Source organism: Hyla sarda, chromosome 2, assembly GCF_029499605.1.
Source record: "Hyla sarda isolate aHylSar1 chromosome 2, aHylSar1.hap1, whole genome shotgun sequence".
Classification (NCBI taxonomy): Eukaryota; Metazoa; Chordata; class Amphibia; order Anura; family Hylidae; genus Hyla; species Hyla sarda.
Genome location: NC_079190.1, coordinates 103390675 through 103398618, shown reverse-complemented (window position 1 = coordinate 103398618; position 7944 = coordinate 103390675).

Genomic DNA, 7944 nt, shown 5'->3' with positions numbered 1-7944 from the left:
GTTGGTAATATTTGTCCTAGAGTTCTGAATTTGGTCATTAACAGTATAATGGTAATATAGGAGGTGATAATATTCCTCCTTGTAAACTGGTATTATAGGTACTATTGGTCAGTATACAGGATTTGGTCATTAACAGTATGATGGTTATATTTATGGTGATAATATTTCCTCCTTATATACCTGTGTTATTTTATAGTTATTTTAGAGGTACATGTGTCTATCACAGGAAATTGTCTTAGCTAGGTTAATGTGTGTGTGTGTGTATATAAATATTTTTTCCCCATTGTGTACCCTATTATACTCAATTATAATTAACATGTGGCCCCTCCCCATTGTGGCTCCGCCTTCCCATAGCCACACCCATTACCGAATTGGGCTGCTTAATCTAAAATGCCCAGGCCTATTTTTGGTCCCAGTCTGGCCCTGCTGGTGACTCACACATATTAAATGGCCATTGTTTCAGAAAAACAAAAACAGTCTTTTGAGCAAAAGACCGCTTCCTAAAAATTTCATTTTTTCTTTGCGGGTAAAAACTCTTTGTGGACACAGCCTAACACCTATAATTAGAATAGTATTAATCATCCCATTTTGTTTTTTGCATGTTAAAAGGGCCTTTTATACAGGTTGTGTAAAAGGGCCAGCAAACAGACAACAAACAAGAATACACTTGTTTGTTTTCTGATTGTTTTATCTATACAACCAATAAATTATTTTTATTAGGTGCACATCATTGCTTGTTAATAGGAACTGCTCGACCCTTGTAAAGGGCTTTGGCTTCTAACTTATTTAGTTTCTAACAAATCTATACAAATAATACATTTACATGGAACAAAAAAGGACAGGAGAATAAAGCCACAAACTAAACATTGTTTATTATAAACATCAAGGCACGGACAATGGCATGTGATTTCCCTTTTGCTGTTTGTTTAGCCTTTTAACATTTCACATAAACATATTATCCATTAAAAGAGTTTTGAGCCAGAAAAAGCAAATAAAACATTTTATATATAGATATATTTTTTTTTAAACCAGAATTTAAACATCTATAAGAGATATAATATATATATATATATATATATATATATATATTTTTTTTTTTTTCTTTCCTGTAAAAAGTGCATGACATTAGAACATATACAATCTAACACACCAAAATAGACTTTTTTTTCTTCTTTTTGTCACAGTAAATTTTACCACAAATACATTTATATACAAGAGAACAGCAAATTCATCCTGGATTATAAAACACATTTTGCTTCTTTTCGCCACAGTAAGTTTTTACCAAAAATACATTTACATACGAATAGAACAGCTAATACATCCTGAATTGTAAGATGCATTTTATATTTGTACAAATAATGTGTGCATATACAATAATGACATTTGGAGGACAGACATCTTTTCAATGTGATGAAAGCAGGATATATTGTACTGAAGGTTTCTCAGTGAAAGGCTGCTTTCACACTATAAAAATACTTCCGTTATGAACGCCCGTTAGGAAATTGGAAGTTATACGGCTGATACAAAATCACTAACAGTCCAATTATAGTCTATGGGATTTTTCTAATAGCCGTCTTAACCCGTCTTCGCCAGTTATTAAATAATGCCTTTATTTTGTGACGGGCGGTAGTAACAGGAGAATTAGTGTATGCACTATTTCTCCTGTTCATTCGCCCGTCACAAAATAACGTCTGTTATTAATAACGGGCAATAACGGGTTAAAACGGCTATTAGAAAATCCCATTATAGTCTGAGATCTTTCTAACTGCCGTTCGTGATTTTGTATCGGCCGTATAACTTCCGATTTCCTAACGGCCGTTCATAACGGAAGTATTTTTATACTGTGAACGCAGCGTAAGCCATGCACTTCAAGCTGAGCCTGGTAATAACACTGTGAATAGATACCTCAGTCAGACAGAATCAAGATCTACCAATGTGTGTGTGACTAATTATTACATAGTCTGGTTAGTCATTGGCAGATGTATACAGTGATGCTTGGCTTCAGCATCAAGTGCTCAGCAACAAAATCCCAGCACTTCTGTCAGAGCATATAGTACTGCGCCCTATCCTATTCTCTGCCTGCAGCCAATTTTTTTTTTAAAGACCAGAAAGCCCCTTTAAACAAAAAAATAACCAGTGATTGATTACTGTTTGGAACAAATATGGGCTATTTATTTTGTCTATGAATCTAACAAAGCATTATATGATTTTAATAGCCTTATCAATATAGATGAGTGAACTTTTCCAAAGCTCGGTTGTGCCGGTTCGCCAAACCCTGGCAAAAAGTTATGGTTCTGACTGAACTAGCTTTGTGCCTAGAAAGTAAGGAAGCAATGACTTTTTACAAGCAGTGAATTTCTTTCCTATTTTGGGGCATATCAACAAGATTGGCACCTCGAAAGTGCACAAAAGTGACACAAAACCCTTTATGCATTATTAGTGTAAAAAAAAACTGTCAAACTTAACTTCCCATTAAAAAAAGTATTTTGCACTGACAGAATAGATGCAGAACACTCTCACAATTATTAAATATGTGTGCTCCTACATCTATCTGAGTTGTTCACGACTTAGTGTATTTCACAGAGATCTTCACCTAACACCTGATATCTATAAAATAGGTGCTGAAGCTATGTGCAGAGGCTTTTATAGTGGCTTTGACATCACCCCTATACTGCCTCCTAATTGGCTCGGAGATGTTTCAAAGGCATTATGGGATTCCCTGAGGTCATGTTACCCTCCCACCTTCTCCTTTCTGCCAAGTGTCTGATGTTATTTTAGCAGGTTTTGCCAAACTCTGGTTCTACAGTTTCGGTTCACTACTTATCACAAGTTAAAATGTACAGGTTGGGGTGCATTCACATTGGATGCTTCTAAATCTCTGTAACAAAAGGTGAATATAGTTGTATTTTGTCAGTTTTTCTCTGCTGAATTGTATAAAAACACCTTTAGGCCATGTGAAATGGGCAGAATCATATGTTACAAGCATTTTGCACTCGACTTCACAGTGATTTCAACTGAAAATCCACAGGAAGCCATTAAAGGGTTACTTCTACCTTGGCAATTATACTTAAACTGCTATACAATGGCAATGTGCATATTTTAGCACATTTCTTTTTTTTTTTCAAATCTGTTCTGTTAAGATATAGACAATTCTCCAATCAGGATCCCCTTTACTGTTGTAAGCTGTGGCCTATGGTTATGTTCTTTGTGGTCCAGCAGCAGTAGTTGCTCTTTTCTTACTCTTTATTGAATAGTTAGGATCTTGGCAGCATGCATGCTAGCCTATAGAATGACTCCCAGGCATGTGCAATATCCCAGGAACCATTGTATTCTACTGTACTTGGCACATCACTGTGGAGCCGAGTATAACCGAGCTAGCGGTGGGCCCCAAAGCAACAACTTTTACATGGCTCCCAGCTATAATGTTTATTGATAGCACTGATCTACTCCTATAGGAAAGAGACCTTATGGGCACCTCAGGCTCCTGGGCCCGGGTGCAGCTGCCCCCTCTGCTCATGTCCCCTGACCTTAGCCCTTACCTTGTGAAAGTGTGTTTTTTCATTCTAATGCTAAACAACAGCACAGACTGGCTGATAATATGAATTGTGCATAGATCATCTGTATGAGACAGACTGTCCTGCTCGGTCACCTAGGCTCCCATCTGCTGTAAGGAAGCCAGTGCAGTATTGGTGCTAGCTGCAGTACTATTGATAGGAGCCCAGGAGACCAGAAAGCTTTATCTCATACAGCTGATCTATTAACAGCTTTGACCCTCATTTCATGGCAGCTTTAGGAGAATGCATGTAACATCAAGCAGTGCTGTTATAATACAGAATTCCTCTTAAAATATGCAATAAATACACTGCAATGAACAGTGTATTTGATGTGAACTATATGTTCAGCTACAGAAAAAAATCCCTATACAGTACTTACTACTGCAAAACTGATCAAAGTGCAGGAGTGATCCATTCAGTTGCTGATAAGAGTTGCTGGGACACAACCAAGAACTTAAAATTTACCACAAACTCCCTCTGTATTTCATGATTTAGGTTTTGGCTATAGTTAATCTACATGTAAGAAATGCCACTATGTTTTAAACTGCATTTATAATTCACTATGTACTAGATAAATGTCCCACTCTGTTATTACTCATCTGTAATGACATCAAGGCTTGTGAAAAGGCCCATAGGAAGAGCAAAAAAAAAAAAAAAAATACCCAGAAAAAAAGATACATTTTAAAAAGATTAATAGACATAAGTGAACCTGAGCTAATACCTGCCAGTAATAGTGTTATCATAAACCCCTGGCTTCACTCCATTCCCCAAAATAATAACTTATGTGAGAATATGGGTAGTCCAACAAGATAACACACACTCCGTATGCTAGTTGACATTGCCTTCGCAATGATCCTTCTAAATAAAAATAAAAAAGTCTCTTGCTGGCTTTTGGTGGCGAAACCACACAGCAATAGATATACCAGGATAATGTTGGAAATCTACAAACATGACTCTTTGTATGGAAATGTATATATTATATATATATATATATATATATACACACACATACAAAAACATATATATGTGTATGTGCGTGTCTGTAAAATGTTGGCAAGTTATAAATACAATTATTTATACAATTTAAGTACAGTGTTCTATCCTACATCAGCTTTGTACTTTTAGTCAAGCAAATTTACATATAGGTGAGGATGTAAACAGATTAAGGGTAGGTTCACCAATGCTGCTTTTTGGCACAGTAATAAGCAAAAAAAAAAAAGACCAAAGACAGCTGAACCTGCCGCCTGTTCAGCCAACTGTCAAAGGTACATGGCAGGCTCCCAACTCTCCACCAACAAATCATGTCAGTGGAATGAAGGATGTGGCATCTTGGATTTTCAATGCCCTACCCTATTGTTTTGGGAGAAATAAGCCAGTGTCATAGTTGTCTGACATCAGTTTACCCCTCCCCATAGAGATCACATCACGATCGGCCATATGGGGAAGCCAGTAAACTGTTGGCTGAACAGACATTTGGCCGACAGTTATTGAATATGTACAGTATGGCTACCTTAAAGGGAATCTGTCAGCTCTATATGCTGATAAGATCTGCAAACACTGTTTGATAGCTGTCAAGAGTGTAAAAGCAAATTGTACCTTTCCTAGTGTTGTTAATGGTTAACAAACTTATAAAATTGCCTTTTTATTTCCCAGCCAGATGTCCAGAAGGCGGAGAGTGGATGCTAAAGTGTCACAGCTTGGCACGCCTTCTTGCTCGTCCTCACTACGCAGCCCCTACTTAACTGACAAGTAGGACTTAAACAAGGTCAATCAAATAGGGGCCAGGAGATGATGGCAAGCAAGGAGGGGTGCCAGGTTGTGACACCTGAGCAGCTCAGCTCCACCTCCTTGACACTTGGTTGAGACATAAAAAGGCAATGTATAAGGTTTACCAGGCACCATCAGCTCCAGAAAAGGTACAGTTTACTTTTATACCCTAACAGCTATTTAATAGTGTCTGTAGCTCTTAGCTGCAAATACAGTGGACAGATTCTCTTTAGGGTTCTGTATAATCTTCAAGGCATAATTTGTTGCCCACATAAGCGTTTCTGCAATATTTCATGACATGTTACATTGCATTGTAGAGATTACCTCCCCTAGAAGCACTGTTCAGTAGCACACTAAATGCTGTGCTGCATGCATAAGACCCAAGTCTTAATAGTATTTCATTTCCATAAACTGCAATCTTCTTCATCAGGATATGTTCACATCTGACAGATAGTGTGCAATTTAAAATCCATTCCTGCATCTGAATGGAAATGTTTCTGCAGAATGTGCATGAATCTTTTTTAACCTCCATTTAGCAACAGTATAAAGGTATCGTCACAGAATGTGAGGTCTTAAATCTGTCATATGTAAATGTGCCCTTAGAACATACTGAACAGCTTTCTAAACTAAATTCCAAATTTATAAATAATTGTTTGCAAGTGTTGCACACTGGCTGGACCTTCAACACGATCCAGTGTCAACAGGTCAAGCTCAAGTTTTAGGTGTATAGCAGCAATTGACTAATTCATATAAAAATATCACCATGTCTATTTTTTTTTCCCAAAAGGTGTATATATTAAATATAATTATTTGCTATCTGAAAATATATATTTTCTCACATTACTTTATCAACAATTCCCTAAGAGGACAGAAATTGCCAACATTACAATTACATTACAATATTCCCAAAGGAGATCAGTAGACCAGGCATTCAGTACCAAAAAACTACCTGCCCATGTACAGGTAGGTAGAGATCTCTGTCTACAGTTACATTAGACAGGTATAGGAATACAGTCATGGCCGTAAATGTTGGCACCCCTGAAATTTTTCAAGAAAATGAAGTATTTCTCACAGAAAAGGACTGCAATAACACGTGTTTTGCTATACACATAGTTTTGCTATACACATATCCTTTGTGTGTATTGGAACTTAACCAAAAAAGGGAGGTAAAAAAAGCAAAGCATAACACCAAACTCCAAAAATGGTCTGGACAAAATTATTGGCACCCTTTCAAAATTGTGGATAAATAAGATTGTTTCAAGCATGTGATGCTCCTTTAAACTCACATGGGGCAATTAACAGGTGTGGGTAATATAAAAAGTACACATATAAGCTGATAAAAAGGAGAGAAGTTCACTTAGTCTTTGCATTGTGTATCTGCGTGTGCCACACTAAGCATGGACAACAGAAAAAGAAGAAGAGAACTGTCTGAGGACTTGAGAACAAAATCTCACTGCAAATTCACAGATATACAGATGTATGTGGAGCCAATGGACAAAAATTCACAGAAGAGTAAGATTAGCATAAAATAGTAGTCCTCAAGAAAATATTAATCAACACCAAAAATACACAATGGGTGTAATGCCAGGGCCATTAGCCAATGGCCCCAGTCAAATTTCCTATAATCACAATAAGTGTCAACAAATAAGACACAAATAATGCAGTAATCAATCCCGACACGTTTCCCCCCTCCCATATGGATATTTAGGAGCAATGCGGGGTTCATCAGGGGAATGGATAGGAAACTATAGAAATACTTGATACTCTGGCAATAAGTCTGTAAGTGCCAGCTGTATAAATGATAAACCGGTCCGATAGGGACCACTCACTCAAACCCACGGAAAGTAGTCCTCCTAGCCGAGACCCGGGATGGAGGTCCCAAATAGTGATGTACGGTATAGGTAGCCAGTGACCAGATGCAAATCCCTCCTGGTCGGTGAATAAGTGTGATTCCCTCCAGACAGCAACAGCCACAGACTTGAGAACAAAATTGTGGAAAAATATCAACAATCTCAAGGTTTCAAGTCCATCTCCAGAGATCTAGGTTTGCCTATGTCCACAGTGCGAAACATTATCAAGAAGTTTGAAACCCATGGCACTGTAGCTAATCTCCCTGGGTGTGGACGGCTCAGGGAGCATCAGTGTCAGCGCAAACTATCCGTCGACATTTAAATGAAATGAAATGCTATGGCAGGAGACCCAGGATGACCCCCTGCTGACAAAGACCTAAAAACCAACTTGAGTAAGCCAAAATCCTTCTGGGAGAACATCTTGTGGACAGATGAGACCAAGATAGAGCTTTTTGGTAAAGCACATCATTCTACTGTTTACCAAAAACAGAATGAGGCCTACAAAGAAAAAAAAACACAGTACCTACAGCGAAATATGGTGGAGGTTCAATGATGTTTTGGGGTTGCCTTGCTGCCTCTGGCACTGGGTGCCTTGAATGTGTGCAAGGGATCATGAAATCTGAGGATTACCAACGGATTTTGGGTCGCACTGTACAGCCCAGTGTCAGAAAGCTGGGTTTGTGTCCGAGATCTTGGGTCTTCCAGCAGGGTTTGCCCAAACATACATCAAAAAGCACCAAGAAGTGGATGGCAACAAAGCGCTGGAGAGTTCT